This window comes from Lynx canadensis, chromosome D2 (assembly GCF_007474595.2).
Source record: "Lynx canadensis isolate LIC74 chromosome D2, mLynCan4.pri.v2, whole genome shotgun sequence".
In the NCBI taxonomy this organism is placed as follows: Eukaryota; Metazoa; Chordata; class Mammalia; order Carnivora; family Felidae; genus Lynx; species Lynx canadensis.
Genome location: NC_044313.2, coordinates 16,207,160 through 16,222,832, shown reverse-complemented (window position 1 = coordinate 16,222,832; position 15,673 = coordinate 16,207,160). Strand labels below are relative to the sequence as shown.

At 46.6% G+C, this 15,673-nt stretch overlaps 1 protein-coding gene across 23 annotated transcripts in view; it reads right to left on the bottom strand.

Moving 5' to 3' along the window:
* The window catches only part of ABLIM1 (actin binding LIM protein 1), a 218,388-nt gene that overhangs the window by 76,940 nt on the left and 125,775 nt on the right, over nt 1-15,673 (bottom strand). For 2 of the 23 annotated variants that reach the window (XM_032595182.1, XM_032595183.1), the window contains exon 1: nt 6,970-7,259. The exons of 20 other annotated variants lie outside the window; for them this stretch is intronic. The gene's annotated coding sequence lies outside the window, so the exon portion shown is untranslated. Of the gene's footprint in view, nt 1-6,969; nt 7,260-15,673 lie in introns of those variants that run through there. One more of the 23 variants, XM_032595184.1, reaches the window with a different exon arrangement.

The window sequence follows — 15,673 nt, the reverse complement described above, 5'->3', positions numbered from 1 at the left end:
CCCCCCCCCGCCCCTGCCTTGCTCAGGGATGGTTAAAGGGCCAGTAAGTGGCTGTTTTCTTTGGGATGGATAGAGAAGCTGGATGACCCATTGGGGTTCACCCACAGACGCCACCCATGCCACAGCTGAGCACTCAGCGGTCCTATCCCAGTGCTAGAGGGCCTCTGGAGTTTTGTCCCATCCACAAATTGCATGTGGCACCACCTTCCTGCTTATCATGCCTCCCACTGAGGGAAATGGGAACCAGCTGGGTTGGCCCAAACCTGGGTGAAACCTGGTTACGTGCCAAGGAAAGCGTTGACGGACCAGCCTGACAAGGCTGCGGACTCTGAGCTCCTAGAGCTGTCATCAGGACTTGTCCCGTGCCGGGAAGTTCAGCCATCAGGCAATGAGGGACCCGCACCCGACACGCCAGCACAGGCTACCCGTGTGCCAGCTGGAGACTCGCGCCACAGATGTGGAAACCTCTGGGCGTCAGCTCTGCGGAGAGACCACAGTTTTACCAGCTGAGAATGCGCTTAGAGAATTACATCTCTAAGTCAGCAAAGGCTTCTGATCTTGGCTTTCTACTTCAGCAGCCGGAACTTCCTAGGGCCAACCCAACTCATAAGGACTGGTGTCCAGACCGGTGTTGAGGAAAACCAGACAATTGGAAGCACTTGGAGACGCGAAAAATACAGAAGAAATGCTGATACTTTAAAAACTTTTAGGCTTTTTCCCAGTCACTTCCCCCCAAATTTCTAGCTGTGGTGTTTTTCTCAGTATAAGCTTTATGTTTTAAAGCTAAGGGAAATCAGGGTGATGTTGAGAGCCAAAGGGAGGAAAGCCGGTTCCCAGGGCTGCTCAGTGGAACCCCTCAGTTCGAGTACACACGTGTGACTCAATGGCAGCCGGCATTTTTACGAATAGATTTGCTCACATGAGAAAAATCAGATTTTAAACAACCAATTAAGTTGTCAGTTAAAAGGAAGTGACATGATCCACAAACTAGCTCCTTAGAGACAACTAAGCTCACATTTATAATTTTATATGATATTACAGATATTGTAAATGATATTTATGAGCTCAAACAATAAGGAAGGGAGGGAGAAGGTGAAGCCTTAGGTTTCCTTCATTGGGCAAATATGACGGACCTGTGAGCCAGATGCCTGATGAGGAGAAAAAGGCCATAGAATCCGGGCTTTGAAGGCAGACATCTTGGATTCAAACTCTGACCCTGCCAGTAATCGCCTATATGCCATCAGGCAGCTGCTCTGAGCCTCAGTTTTGTCATTTGCAAAACAAAGAGGAGGGTGAAACTCATGGAGTCCCACGCACGGAGTTGGTAAAAGGGACTCGTATGAGACAGGTTGATAAAGTACCAAAGGCAGTAAGGTTTACAACAGTAACTCCAGCCATAACCACCCTTCATTAGAAACTCCTGTCCTCAAGGAGCTCACCCTGCAGAGGGGTAGCTGAGCCGGAAACAGGGTCAGACTGTTAAGTTATGCACTGTTAAGGTCAGACCCTACCACAGGGTCAGACTGTTAAGTTATGCACCAAGTGAGGTGGGCGTCAGAGAGAAAGTTGTCCAAGACTACTGTGAAGGGGAGTCAGGGAGACATCACAGAAGCGGGGCACCTAGACTTAAAGAGGAGTTAGGCGTCTACTAGGCAGAAAGCTCTTCCTCCCACTAACCCGTCCCATCCATCCATCCACCCACCCATTTATGGAGCACCTACCTTCTGTCAGATCATGTTTTAGGTGCCGGGGATATGGCTGCACCTGTCATGAAGTTAACTACAGTATAGCAACAGGTGACAGAGAGTAGACATGTATGCAGACACAGAAGAGTTTCAGATCGTTGGGGAGGAAAGTGCCATGAAGAAAATAAGGCAGGTCCAGGGGTAGAAAGGGACCTGGAGGTTGGAGGTGGAGGCAGCTGCAGACAGGGTGGTCAGGGAAGGCTTCTCTGAGGAATGGCAGGCAGGTTGAGTAATGGGGACACAAAGACTTGGGGGAAGGATGTTCCAGGCAGAGGGACAGCGAGCGCAAAGACCCTGAGATGGAGACCGCAAGTGCTTGGGGCACAGAAAGAAGGCCAGTGGGGCTGGTGTGAATGAGGAGGACAGATGTAAGTGACCAGGAGCTTACTCACAGAGGGCTGTGTAAGCCGAGATAAGATTTTTCAATATAATTCTGAGGTTAAAGTCAAAACAAAATACCCAGTCGATAGCATTTTTTTTTAATGCTTTCAAACTCTTTAAAAAAACACAAAGGAAGCCTGGAAATCTACCCTCCCTCCCCCCTCCCCACAGTCCTTAGGCCCCCAACTTTGTTACGTAAGAACCAACACCTTCTTTAATCTATTGCCAGAACCAGATACACTTTGCATCCTAAACAAGCTGCCAAAACAAAGCAGAAAGCTGGGCTTAAACTCTCTGTTAGAGGATGTTCTAAACGCTGCAAAACACATTGCTTTATCTTTCAAGTATGTTTATTTGGACAAGGTATACGGATATAAGCACGGATGCAAGGAGCCAGCTGCAGAGAAGCAAGACAAACTAACAAAATGATTATTTAGCAGGAGGAAAAGATAAAAGCAGCCTTAAGTATAAGCAAACATTTCTGCCTCCTCTAACGTTTCTGAGCAAAACACGACCCCGATGTGACGCAGCGCTGAGGAGGGCACAGACACGTATTTGCCCCAACCATTCTGGGCTTGACGGACAGGAAGAGTGGCGGGGTATGCTTCCTTTTTTACTGGGGCCCTCTCTCCCCCAAGGCCACACCTTAAGCTGCTGACAAGACCCGTCCTTACTCCTATGGGCTCATACCAGGGGCTTCTCTTGGGAAAGCGGAGCCGGGGTCAATACACCCATTACAGCACGAAGACTACCTTCCGCTTCTTTATCTCCCCCATTTCAAGCCATCTGCCTCATCTGGACACCCCAGGTCCTGACATCTGGTTCAGGAAATGGGGGCTCTTTGAGCAAAACCTGTCCAATGTCTTAGGAGACACACCCAATCCTCAAAGATGTCATGTTAGGATACGAAGAGTAAAGCAGGTAGATTCTTCTCGTTTGTGACCTACAAGTTCTTTCTTTGGACTGGATAGTTTTCAACAAAGAGGCTGAGAATACCACGCCTTTGGGTCAAACCTCAGGGTTGGTCATGCTTTTTAGGCTGTTAAATCCATGTGACAGCTTTCGCAGGTGGGATTTTAAATAATAGCAGAAGTTTAATTTCCAGGCCTCATGCAGAAAAATTTATAAGGCTCCCCCGTTCCATATCCTGCAATACGTAGACCTGCTTTTGCGGTATTCTTAAAAGATTCCGCTGGTAGTCCCTCAAACGCTAAAAGGTGCTTTCACGGGGATTCGATTTGTCCTTTATGAAAAAAAATACAGACAGACTATATGAACACGGCATGCGAGCTTCTCACAGATAAGCTCCTGGGTGGTCTTTCTATCGAGATCATTGACATTCACTTGTGTATTCATCAACTACTGAGCAACCAATATGGGTAGAGACTGTGCCATATCTTGGGGATAGAGTGGACCTAAATTACTAGCATTCTCTGTGCTCATGGATCTCAGGTCTAGTAAGTGGGGCAGGGGGAGGGCGGGGAGGAAGTGAATTTTAACAATGAGAAAACGTTTCCAAGAGAGTTCATGAGTATGATACACTGGCACCCCTAGGTAGAGGTAAAAGGAAGGTTTGGGAGATAAAAGGAAGGTTTGCTTTGGAATCGAAAAGCAGAAAACATAATTTGTTGATAACGCCATGGGCCAGTCCAACCATATCACCAAGAATGGACTCCGACTAGCAGAGGCATTTCCTGATATTTTCAGCCAATGCCAAGTGCTGCCCCCTACCCCAGCTGGGCTTGAGGGGAGTGCTCCCCAGAGTAAACTGTCTCATCCTGTTTGGGTAGTAGCTCCTGGAAGTCATGGTGCTGAGTGCAATCTATCATGTTCTTGGAGAAACGCCCTGAAAATATAACACATAACTTAATTATTTTGTGAGGTTATGAAGGTACACTTATGAAACTGAACATGGGTCCACCAAAAGAAGTAAAGGGGAACTCTGGGAAATTCGCTGTTCTACCTGTCTTATATCAGTATTTGTCTGCAACAGCTTCATTCATTTGGAAATCTGTTAACCTTTGGGAGCGAACAAGCAGCAGCTTACGCTAAAGTTTTAAGAAAAATTTTAAATGAACGGGCACCTGGGGGCTCAGTCCATTAAGCGTCCAGCTCTTGATTTTGGCTCAGGTCATGATTTCAAAGTTTGTGAGTTTGAGCCCAGCATTGGGCTCCATGCTGACAATGTGGAGCCTGCTTAGGATTCCTCTCTCCCTCTCTCTCTGCCCCTGCTCATTCATATTCTCCCCCCCCCAAAAAATAAATAAATAAACTTAAAAAAATGTATTGAATGAAGAGAAAATTCTAGCTATGGACTTTACTATTATCTTTGAAAGGGGAAAAGGCTGTGACTATTCTGTTTCACCGACAAAAGAAACCTAATTTCTAGAAAACCAGAGGGTTTGAGACCCATTGGAACAGAAGGGGAAAGGAAAGAGAAACAAAAGCACTCAGCTGCAGGTTCCAAAAGAAAAACCCAAATAGGCGTGCCCAGATTTACTCAAAGCCCACATATCAAAAAACCTATATTTGCAGACTTGATAAGTTACGGGTAATTATTTGCTTTATAAAGCGGGCGATTACATGGGATTCTTTTTTAAAAAATAGTACATTCCTGGGATGCACTTATAAGATGCAATTCACTTTGGAGAAGTCTGACTACTATGCAAGCAAGGCAGTGTATCAAACAAGGCCCATAAGGGATCACGAGGCGGGCGGCCAGGAGCAGAAGAATGTATATCCAGAACACTGTTTAACCCCTGCTTCCCCACCCAGCGCAGGATGTGGCTTCAAACAAAAGCAGAACAAAATAAAAACCAACATGATCAGGGTAAAGTATCTGTCTTGTCATTCTTCGTTTGACTCAACCACCCTCCCTTGGGGTCTGCCCTTCCTCTTCAAAGCCCTCTCTTCCTCTCTGTGATAGTTGGCCTCGAAAGTGGTTTCTTTACAGCAGTGGTTCAACTGGCGGGCGATTTTGCCCTGTGGGGAATGCTTGGCAACGTCTGGAGACATTTTTGGTTGTCCCAACTGGGGAGGAAGTGCTATGGCCAATAGTGGGTAGAGGCCAGGGATGCTGCTAACCATTCCATAGGACCGTCCTCTGCAACAAAGAATCATTCCGTCCAAAATGTCAATGGTGCTGAGGCTGAGAAACTCTGGTCTACAGGAGGCAAGATCATGATGGTCCCTCTATAGAGGTGGGATGCAGGTACTAAGTAGTTCGGACTTTGCTCTCCTTTTAAGTGAGTTATTATTTAGCTGGAGGGGAAAACCTGCAGAGCTGTTGTCTTGATAGGATATGCCCTGAGTCCCCTGGATAAGGCACTGATGTAAGAGTTAGTCTCAGTGACACATTAAAATGGCTAAGCACCCACTTGAAAACATTTGGTCAAAACATGCATTCAAAGAGCAACAATGAGAGGCTTGGCAAAGCCACATACTTGGTCTTAAAAAGCCTTCTCGAAAGTAATTTATACCAATGAGCCGTGGCAAATTCACCTATTCTCTAAGTACATCGTGACTCAACAAGCCTTTTGATCCATTATAGAACGGCAACAATTATAGTTTAATGAGTTATTTTCACTTACTTGTCAGAACCTGTTTGGATAATCTAAATAACTTCACATCCTCTTAACATTCCTTGGGAGGCAGTCTTAGGCAAAAGAGGCTCAGTTTTCTTTTCGATCCCCAATCCTGGTTAAGTGACAGATGTAGCTGCTATGGCGACCAGTCTCCTGTTGGGGTTGAAACCTACTCTTTTTCCCCCCCTTTTCCAAAACCATAACTGTTTCTTTCACAGTTGAGATTTTTCTTGCCTCCTTCCTTCCTTAGAGCTAGCATAGCATACTTTAAAACTTTTTTCTTTTTTTTTTTTAATTTTTTTTAACGTTTTATTTATTTTTGAGACAGAGAGAGACAGAACATGAACAGGGGAGGGTGAGAGAGAGAGGGAGACACAGAATCTGAAACAGGCTCCAGGCTCTGAGCTGTCAGCACAGAGCCCGACGCGGGGCTTGAACTCACGGACCGCGAGATCATGACCTGAGCCGAAATTGGACGCTTAACCGACCGAGCCACCCAGGTGCCCCTAAAACTTTTTTTTTTCCTAAAAAATAAATTTCAGAGCATGGTTTAATAAACAGGAATACTGTTTTCACCCTAAGGGCAAGAAGCTCTAGGCAGCTCGCACTTCATGTTCAAAGATGGTGGGACAGGTCACCATAGAGCTTTTTCCATCTGTAGCCACAACAAAATAGGAATAATCCCCCAAACATTTTGCTTCCTCATTTTCATTCATGGGGAACTTCTTAAAGAAAAAAAAAATACCCACACATTTATAGTAACAGATACATCTACTCAATTCTCCGTGCCACTAAATCCTCAAACAGGACTCCAAAACCCTTTTCATCTCAAATATAAATCCCACAGAGCTCCACAAGCCACAGACCACACACACACACACACACACACACACACACACACACACACACACACAAACTCTGGAAGCCACGCTCTCCTTTCAATCATGGGGGGAGTAGCCTGAAAAAACACACACACTGTTAAAAGGTCAATATACCAGAACTCTCAAATAACCTGCCTTTCCTGCTCTTTACTCCAGCACTGTACCAAAGAAAAAAAGCTCTGTAGCTCATTTCGTACCCTAAGAAAAACAAGAAGTTTAAGTAAAATGTATCTCAGGCCAATGCAAAGTGGCTTCCGTCGCCAGCATCAAGCCGAGCACATCTGCGGGCCCCTCGGGGTCTCTGTGGTCACCGAGGAAGCCAGGAATTCCACGTGTGTCCTGCAAAGCCAAGGACCCCTCGCGCACTGACTGCTTTACCTGATGCCAGGGTTCCTTTTCTTCTATTTTCGCTCCTTGGCTGTGCTGAGCTGGGAACGCCTCCGGGCTTCAAACTCAGAACAGGGGCGAGAGGCTTGCGAACGCCAGACCTCGGCTCCCACAGACTTTAAAACTGGGGGTCCCTGCCTGCCTGGGTCACCTAAGCAGGCTTCTCTCGGAAGCTAGGCGAAGGCAGCCTGCATCTCCCTAGGGGCACACGCCGGAAAACAGAACAGAATGGGGCCGGCGTTCTCACGCCTCCCTCCCCGCGCTGTCCTCACTAGTTACACACACACCAGTAAACCACTACGGGCCAGTCCAAGTTCCCACGGAAAGGAGGGGGGGAGCTTTTCTTAGTTTGGAGGCAGGTTGGGGGAAAGTACCATTCCTTCACAGCCGCTGAACAATTGCCTGCACCACAAATCTGACAGTAATTGTCCCCAAGGCAGAGGCTTGCGCCGAAACCAGGTTCGTGGGCTTTGGAAGTTTCTTTCTTGGGGTCGGGAGGACAGAAAGGTGTTCAGCTGAACACAGCGATCAAACAGCTGGCAACCTGCTCCCTCAAGTCACTGCTCTGGAGGCCCATATTATGAAATCCTTTATGCGGTAAAACAGCAACTTGATTTGGGTTCCCATTAGTGATTCAGAATTTTCTCATTTTCAGGTTCACATATTTTTCAGGGAAGCGTGACCAAAAAACAACTGTGCTTATCAAGCTTCCCCGAGACATATTTTTGGTACATTTTGCATTGTGCTCTTTGTATGGCAGACAAAAAAACCCAAAATCAATAGATACCTTCTATATTCCAGGCACTCTATACACACAACCTCACGGCCAACTAAACCCTTCTGCAGAAATCCTGGGTGAGCCAGTGACAGAAGGTGAAGCCACAGGCTTTTCATATACGCGAACAGAGAGAAGGAGCCAGAAACCTTCTCCTGTGATAGCACAGCACTTTTCATGTACCCCTTCCTCGGGACGAGGGCAGAATTCTGTTACAACTCTTGTCATTTTCAATGTGACTGAAGTGATTTAGGGAAAATCTTCCTGGAGATTATTTGCCCACAAAATCAGCTAGTAGAAAGACCCCTTGTGTATGTGTGGAATCTCTCTAAGCTGGTTTGGAGGCAATTCCTAACATTGCTCAAGGAATGTATGGTGTTTAGCGACAAAACAGTGCTTCTAAATGAAGAGGAAGCTACCGGATTGCACACCATAATAATTAGCATTTTTTAGTGCATTTTTCTTTCAAGAAGTCAAAAGCATCCATGATTGTGCCTTCACCGCACCCTTGCAGGGCCAGTTTCTCCCAGTGGGATCTGTTGCTGCCCTCCCACATGCTGCCCCCCCAACCCCCTGCCCCCAAGTCACCCAGAGCAGGGCAGATTCCCGGGCCTGGGGCCAGGACTCCGGGAATCAGAATTTCTGGGTGAGGCCTGGGGATCCACACTTTATACCAGGTATCCAGGTGATTCTTATGCACAGAGGTTTTAGGATCCCAGCCTTAAAACCTTGGCAGTCAGGGACTATACCTTTTACTTCTGTGCCCCAGAACTTTGTCCCGTGTTTGGGACATCAGCGGGCAGTCAACTGTTTGCCTGAGGAGTAAAGGAGTCCCTCCTTACAAAGGCAAAGGGGAAACTTAATTGGGCTCTCAGTCATGACTAGAAGCACTGGAACATCAGAACTGGGATCACTGATCCCCAGATTTTATCTTTCTACTCTCCTGTATTCAGAGTATTGGTCCCTCTTTCAGATTTTATTTAACGACCTCTATATCTTCCGGGATGGGGAAAGAGAAGGTGGTTCGTCTTCAAATTTACCAAGCAAATTTCCAAACTGGTGAGTTTCCAAGTAACAGGGGCCCAAGATAATCACCATGCGGAGTCAAGAGGTCTGAGAAGTCTGCCTGGTTGGACAGCCATTGTGGAGCGATAATGAGAAGGCTTTCCTGTTGACCTGCCTCTTGTCCATACACATGGATGCGATTTGGGAAAGAAAATAAAGAATCAAGTATCAAAGGAAGGGCACAGGGATCTGTTGGAGGTGATTCCAGAATCCATCCACGTTTCCACGATGCCTCCAGTTTTGAGTTTTGCGGCAGAGCCATGGAATAGGTAGTTTATAAATCGTTTTCGTTGGAAGGCCACTCCAAAGTGCCCTTTTGGGGGAGGAGTAACTGTACCAGTTCATTTCCGCTGGGCTGTATGGGCCCCAGCCCTCACCCTCACTCTTCCTGACTAGCTGGCAAAACTAAGCAGGTCCATCTGCTGGAACTGGCATCACATCCCTCACAAGGTGGGAAGCCGTGAGGTTCAGGAAGCAAGCACATTCACGTGGAAAGCAGAAGAGAAGGAAGCCTGTTCCCAATAGGACAGGGAGGAGGGCAGCATTGCCGCTTGGGGCCAAGCGGACCAAATGCTCCCATGTCCCCTGGAGCATTCATCTCCTGGGCTTCATGGCAAATTTCACATCCTTACTTAGAGAAAGCTATGCCCAGTATGGAAGTTGTCCTGGTGACCTTTGGGTGGCGCCATTTTTCAGTGTATGCCCCCAAGTTCAATGCTCACTGCAAGAGGCTTTGTGGACAAAAGCACTAGGACAAAATAGAGCAGAGGTAGCTTGAGACACCACCTTTTGTCTGAGTTGTCATGAATCCGGAAGCTAGAGAAGATGGCTTGAGACCCAAAGGACTGCCATAATGCCCACCAGAGGCACAACCCAGACTCCAGGAGAAAGGATGTGGACGGCCACTGGGCTCTTTTGCCATCCACTATTGGCCAGGTAGGCAAATCCAAGTGATGGCAAAAGCACTTTCTAATAGGGATGATCTTTCAGGTGGACAGTGGGTCCAGGCGAGCCCACAAAAGCCAGTTTTCATCATAATCAAACTCAAATAATGCTAGGCTGTAATGGAAAGTATTTTTTTTAATTTTTTAAAATTTATAACCTGACTACATACAAACATGATTTGAAGTAGAAAACAGCATATTAAACCAAACGGTAAAATCAAATCATACGTTTAAACCAAAGAAATAAAGCTGAAAAAAATGACCTAAGACTTCAATAACAACAGCAAATGGGCATGAGCTCCCCACTTGCACCTGTCTGTAACTACCCGTGCCTCAAAATCCAAAGCTGACTGCTTTTGTAGTAGTTGACAAGAATTTCTTTTAAACCCAGGGGATTTACCGTGTGTTCCTCTTACTTAGCCCTCACACTACTGTGGGTCCCCACTTATGTCTTGTGTGCTGATATACATTGCCCAAGATGAAGTTCTTTTTCTGCTCCACCAAGACAAGGTCGCGGAAATTACCTTGGAATTCATTGCATGTCACCTGCGTAGGGCGGGTGAGGCACGTTGGAATCGATCACTTAGAAGAAGGAGTATGACAATCCTTGAGGTGAAGAGCGGTAAGAGAAGTCGTGAACAGGGTGGGGGGTGGGGGCAGGTGAGCACCAGCTGAAGCTCTGGGTCTGTGAGAAAGCAGACGCGTGAGCCCTTCTGAGGCCCAGGAAGGGTCCTGGAGAGTAGAAAGGACAACTCTGAGGGGTCATCACTTCTGTACCCAGAACACTGGCCACACCAGGAGACTCATCGCCTCACTGTGCTGGGCGGCAACCTATCTAGGAAAGCAGTCTCTCTGCTGTTGGATCCTAATCATTTCTCAAGTTCAATACCACCACTGACAGTCATCCTCAGACTCTGAAGATGCTGTGATGGCCATTGTGACTTGAGTGCTAGAGGGTTGCCGGGACACTACAGGGGGTATGGTTTTAGACTTGAACACCCTATTACTTTTAGAAATGCACATTCCATCTAAGAACAAGTCCTAGGGGCGCCTGGGTGGCTCAGTCGGTTGAGCTTCCGACTTCAGCTCAGGTCATGATCTTGAGGTCTGTGAGTTTGAGCCCCACGTCGGGCTCTGTGCTGACAGCTCAGAGCCTGGAGCCTGCTTTGGATTCTGTGTCTCCCTCTCTCTCTGCCCCTCCCCCACTCATGCTCTGTCTCTGCCTCAGAAATAAATAAACGTTAAAAAAAAATTAAAAACAAAGAACAAGTCCTAAATCTTACATTTTCTTCTGCGGCTCCTAATGTTGGGCTGCCAGCATAACCTCAATACTACTTGTCTACTTCTCTGCAAGAGTTACATTCTGCCTCTTGGTTCAGCTGTCACTCCCTCCCACCCCCACCCCCATTTCACCAGCAATAAGCTAAACTCTCTGAAGTTAACGCTGCAACACAGAACATTGTTTGAACTCAAAGTACAAATTCTTTTCAAAATGTCATTTCCGGGTAAGGAAGCCCTTCTATTTGTGCTGACAGGAAATGGGGTGATTTTTTTCGTAACTATCGAAACTTCACTGCCTGGGAACACAGTCGTCTGTCACCCTAGCAATACATTTCCTTTTGTCATTAACGTAGGAGAAGGAGGATAACTTTGGGTGAATCAGATAGATTTTCCTCAAATCATTTGTTGTGTCAGTGTGTTTATGCCCTCCTGGGTCCATTCCAAATCTGTTAACGACGGAGGGGACAACATATTAGCACCAGAGTTATTCTTTGCAAATAAGCAGAAACCATTCGATGAATTTAAACTTGAGGTCTCTCTCCTGCACCAGGAAGATTTTATATTAACCAACTCATACTTTGTCATCAAGGGCACATTTCTGCACGATGGTGGCCTGTGGCCATGCAAGAGAACAAGTCCCAATGCTCAGGAAGGGGAAAGACCTGGAGTACGATGTTGCGGGAAGACAGGTATTGACTGTATCCCCAATTCTTGTCCTTTACCCGCAGTTCTTCTATATAGTAAGTTAAACTGTCAAAGACTGGAAGGAAGGAGGAGAGGGAAGAGAGGGAGCTTCCCCAACTATGCCAGTGGTTTTGCCTGCTTTCTTTTTTCCAAATCCTGCACCCCGAAGAGGCAGTGATTAGTGTTCTCATTTCACAGAGAAGGAAACAGAGTAACAGGATTCCAGCTCCCTATCACCTTGGATGTCTCTGCATAGACAGACAGATGTACATGTATATATGCATGTGCATGTATGTTTACATTGGGGCATTATCCACGTACTTTAAAATTCATCCTTTTAATGTCTATAATTCAATGGTTTTGAGTCTATTCAGAGTTTTCCAACCATCACCACTATCTACTTCTAGAATGTCTTCGTCAACCCCCACAAAGACACCCTGTACCCATTAGCAGCCATTCTAGTCTCCCCGTTCCCCCAGCAACCACTAATCTACTGTTTCTGTGGGTTTGCCTATTCTAGATGTTTCATATGGATGGGATCATATAAATGAAGTCTTCTGTGCTTGGCTCCTTTCACTTGGCATCATGTGTCCAAGGCTCATCCCTGTGGTAGCACGCTATTGGCACTTTTTACTGCTGAGTAATATTCTGTTGTGTGGCTGGATGTATCACATTTTCCTTAATTCATATATGAAATGAGGCCATTTTTAGAAATGTATTGTTAAGTTTACGTTTATTGTTAAGTTTTAAATTCGGAAAGATGACTGGTGTCCCTATATTGGTCCTGCTTCCCAGGACCTTCTTGTCTATCTACTGAGCTCTGGAGAGTTCTAGGCTAGAGCTCTTTGAGGAGCTAACCTGAGACAGTTTCATCCATCTATACTATTCTCCAAGGGCCATGCCAGGTGCCCTTGGGGAGCCAATGGTTGATTAAAGAAGACAAGACACTATGAGGTACGACTGAATAGATGAGACCCTGGGACCCATGACTCCATAGACGAGACACTGGGAGCTATGACTGCCCAGAAGTACCACAGACTCCATGACAGGGGTCGCTGACTTTCGGTGACATTTTATACTGGTAAAAAAGTAAACCAAACAAACAGCAAATGTTTATCATCCTGAAAATAGGTATAACAGGGCTGCTAGTGAAACAGACTTTCTCCATTTCACCAGGAACGATAAATTTTGGTCATTCGGCATGTTATTTTGGGAAGCAAATTACTCGTGTTCTGCAATGATTACTGCCAGGTGGTTCATGAAGCAGTTCCTGTCTTCTGAGAACCGCCACACCTGGCTTTTCATCGTGGTCTGTTACTAATTAGCCCCCAAGTTGCTGGCACTCAGTAGCCTCATCTATCAATGAGGGTCAGTAGTAACTGCCTTGACCACTTTATAGGCCTGTTGTGAGAATTAAGTATTTATGAGATCATTTGCAAGTGTTAAAAATATCACGCAAGGGGTGCCTGGGTGGCTCAGTCGGTTAGGCGTCCGACTTCGGCTCAGGTCACGATCTCACGGTTCGTGGGTTTGAGCCCCGAGTTGGGCTCTGTGCTGACAGCTCGGAGCCTGGAGCCTGCTTCACTTTCTGTGTCTCCCTCTGTCTCTCTGCCTCTCCCCCACTCGCACTCTGTCTCTCTCTCAAAAATAAAATTAACATTAAAAAGTTTTTTTAATATTATGTAAACGCAAGATACCGTGGTGTTTCACGGTCCCCCCGGGACATGGACCATCTCAACCAAAACTACCAAGATTCCCTGATTCTTTTCCTCCCCCTAATCCTCAAAAACATTTGGGTTCAGAGTTAAGTGGAAGAAAGTACGAATTCCTTTGAGCACAGTGGGAATGAAAAGGGTGCGTTCAGTTTTCGGTGGTCGTGGGTCACTGCACCTGCTTTGCATGTATATGACATACCCCGAGTAAGGAAGGGGGAGTTGGCATTTCAGCCTCTCTTTTGCAAGTTAGATCTCTGGTGGTTACAAACAGACCATCGATCATGCAAGTGCCATGGAATAACTGCGTTTCTTCTCACTAGAAACCAGGTTAGCCCAGAACAAGACCGACCCCCCTGCTTGTGGCTAACACAGCATAACATGCTTAGAATACTTGCACCAAAAGTTAAGAAGGGGCCGAGGGCCTTCAATTTATAACATGAATTCGTTTCACAGGAATATTATAAGCATTTGTCCCTGGGCTTTATGAAAAAGCAGTCAGAAAGTTAAACAAAAAAGCCACTTGTGTTTAATCCCTCCGAGAATTAAGAAAAAGGATTTGGCTGAATCATGTTGTGATTCCATTTCCTCCACTGCAGGAGTTCAGCAGGAGGGGTCTAAAGCAAGTCTAAGTCCTGTCCTTTTGTGTGTCCATCGTTCCCAAGCTAACAGAAAAGACGGGAGAACGTCACCCAGGAGGTAGAAGTGGAAGGGCATTAAAGGGACAGAAGAGCCACTCAGGTCGCATGCGAGGGCCTCTCTCTTACAGTACAAGGGTCTCTGCAGTATGCAGGCTGCACCATCACGCGCTTGTCCCCAGAGGGCCCCAGTAGCACCATAAAGACCACGCCACATAAAGACATGTGCCACCAGCCTTTCTGGAAAGAAAGACACCCAGGGCGGAGAACTGATTTCCCGGGTGTGTGACATGGGGAAGAAGGGAAAGGCAAAGGATAGGAGACCCGAGCAAGAAAAGCAGAGCTCCGCCCTCCTCCTGTAAGAATGCAGACAACACAACTTTGCTTTGTCCCAGAGAGAAGAGTTGCAAGAGGAAGGCTCCGGGGGTGGGGTGGCTTGTGGTCTAGCACGTGTCTGCTCGGGGAGGCACCATCTGCAGAGGGAGCCGAGCTCCCTGGGGATGCGAGCATTTGTCTCGAAAGGATCAGTGGAGTGCTGGGTAAACATGGAGCCCCTGGGGGGAGGGAATTGTGCAAGAGAGCTGAGAGAGTCAAGTTCACCCTTGGTTTGCTGATAGAACAGCCCAAGACCAAGGGGAGGGACCTGGGACAAACCCTTTCCTTTACCTTCCACACTTCTGTCTCCAGTCTGACATTTACTTTTCTTTTTCTTCCTTCCTTCCTTCCTTCCTTCCTTCCTTCCTTCCTTCCTTCCTTCCTTCCTTCCTTCCTTCTTTTCTTTCTTTCTTTCTTTCTTTTTCTTTTTCCCCAGGGCTGCCTTCATTTTGGAACTATTTTGCTGCTGTTTTCTTTCTTTATGAAGTTGGCAGGTAAAAACGTTCCCATACCCAGGAAAGGGATTTTGCTAGAGTCAGAGATCTCTGAGGGCCATTCGGCAAAGATGGAAGGAAATTTACACCAAAGGGAAGCCCGATGTCTACTGACATCTGTAACCTACATCCAAGGTCTCGTGTGGCTTCCTGTACCATTAGTCTGCTAAAGCACGAGCAGGGGAGAGGCGTGGTCAGGGGTGGGAAGTAAAAGGAGGAGGAAGGTTGCTCCAGAGGAGAGGTTAGAGGTACAGATGGAGCGAGCAGGCTATTGGCAGACTCGAGTATTTCACACTAATTTGATTCCGGACTTAATTAGGAGGCAGGTGGCAAACATCTTCAGAATGCTCCTGAATTTATAGGTTAATTAGCATAAGCTTTTAAAGATGGGCCATTTACAGCAAGACCTCTCAAAAGAGAGACTCCCGTTGCTGAAAACAAAATTGAACGCCAGCCGATGATAAATAAAGCTACACTTTGAGTGCATGCTGCATGCCGGCTTCCAGGAAAATCTCTCCAGGAGAAAGAACTGCTAACTCTGACTCCTTAGACCGAAGACACGAGAATTACGGAACTTGGGTCCTAAGAGCCAGGGAAACTTGGAGTCAAGCAGCCCAGGCTTGGATTCACGTATACATTTTTAATGCTTGTCTTGGAAAACTGAGGCTCAAAGAAGTTGAGAGATTGGCCTGAGGTCCCACAGCTGGGAGTTCCAGAGCCAAGAGTA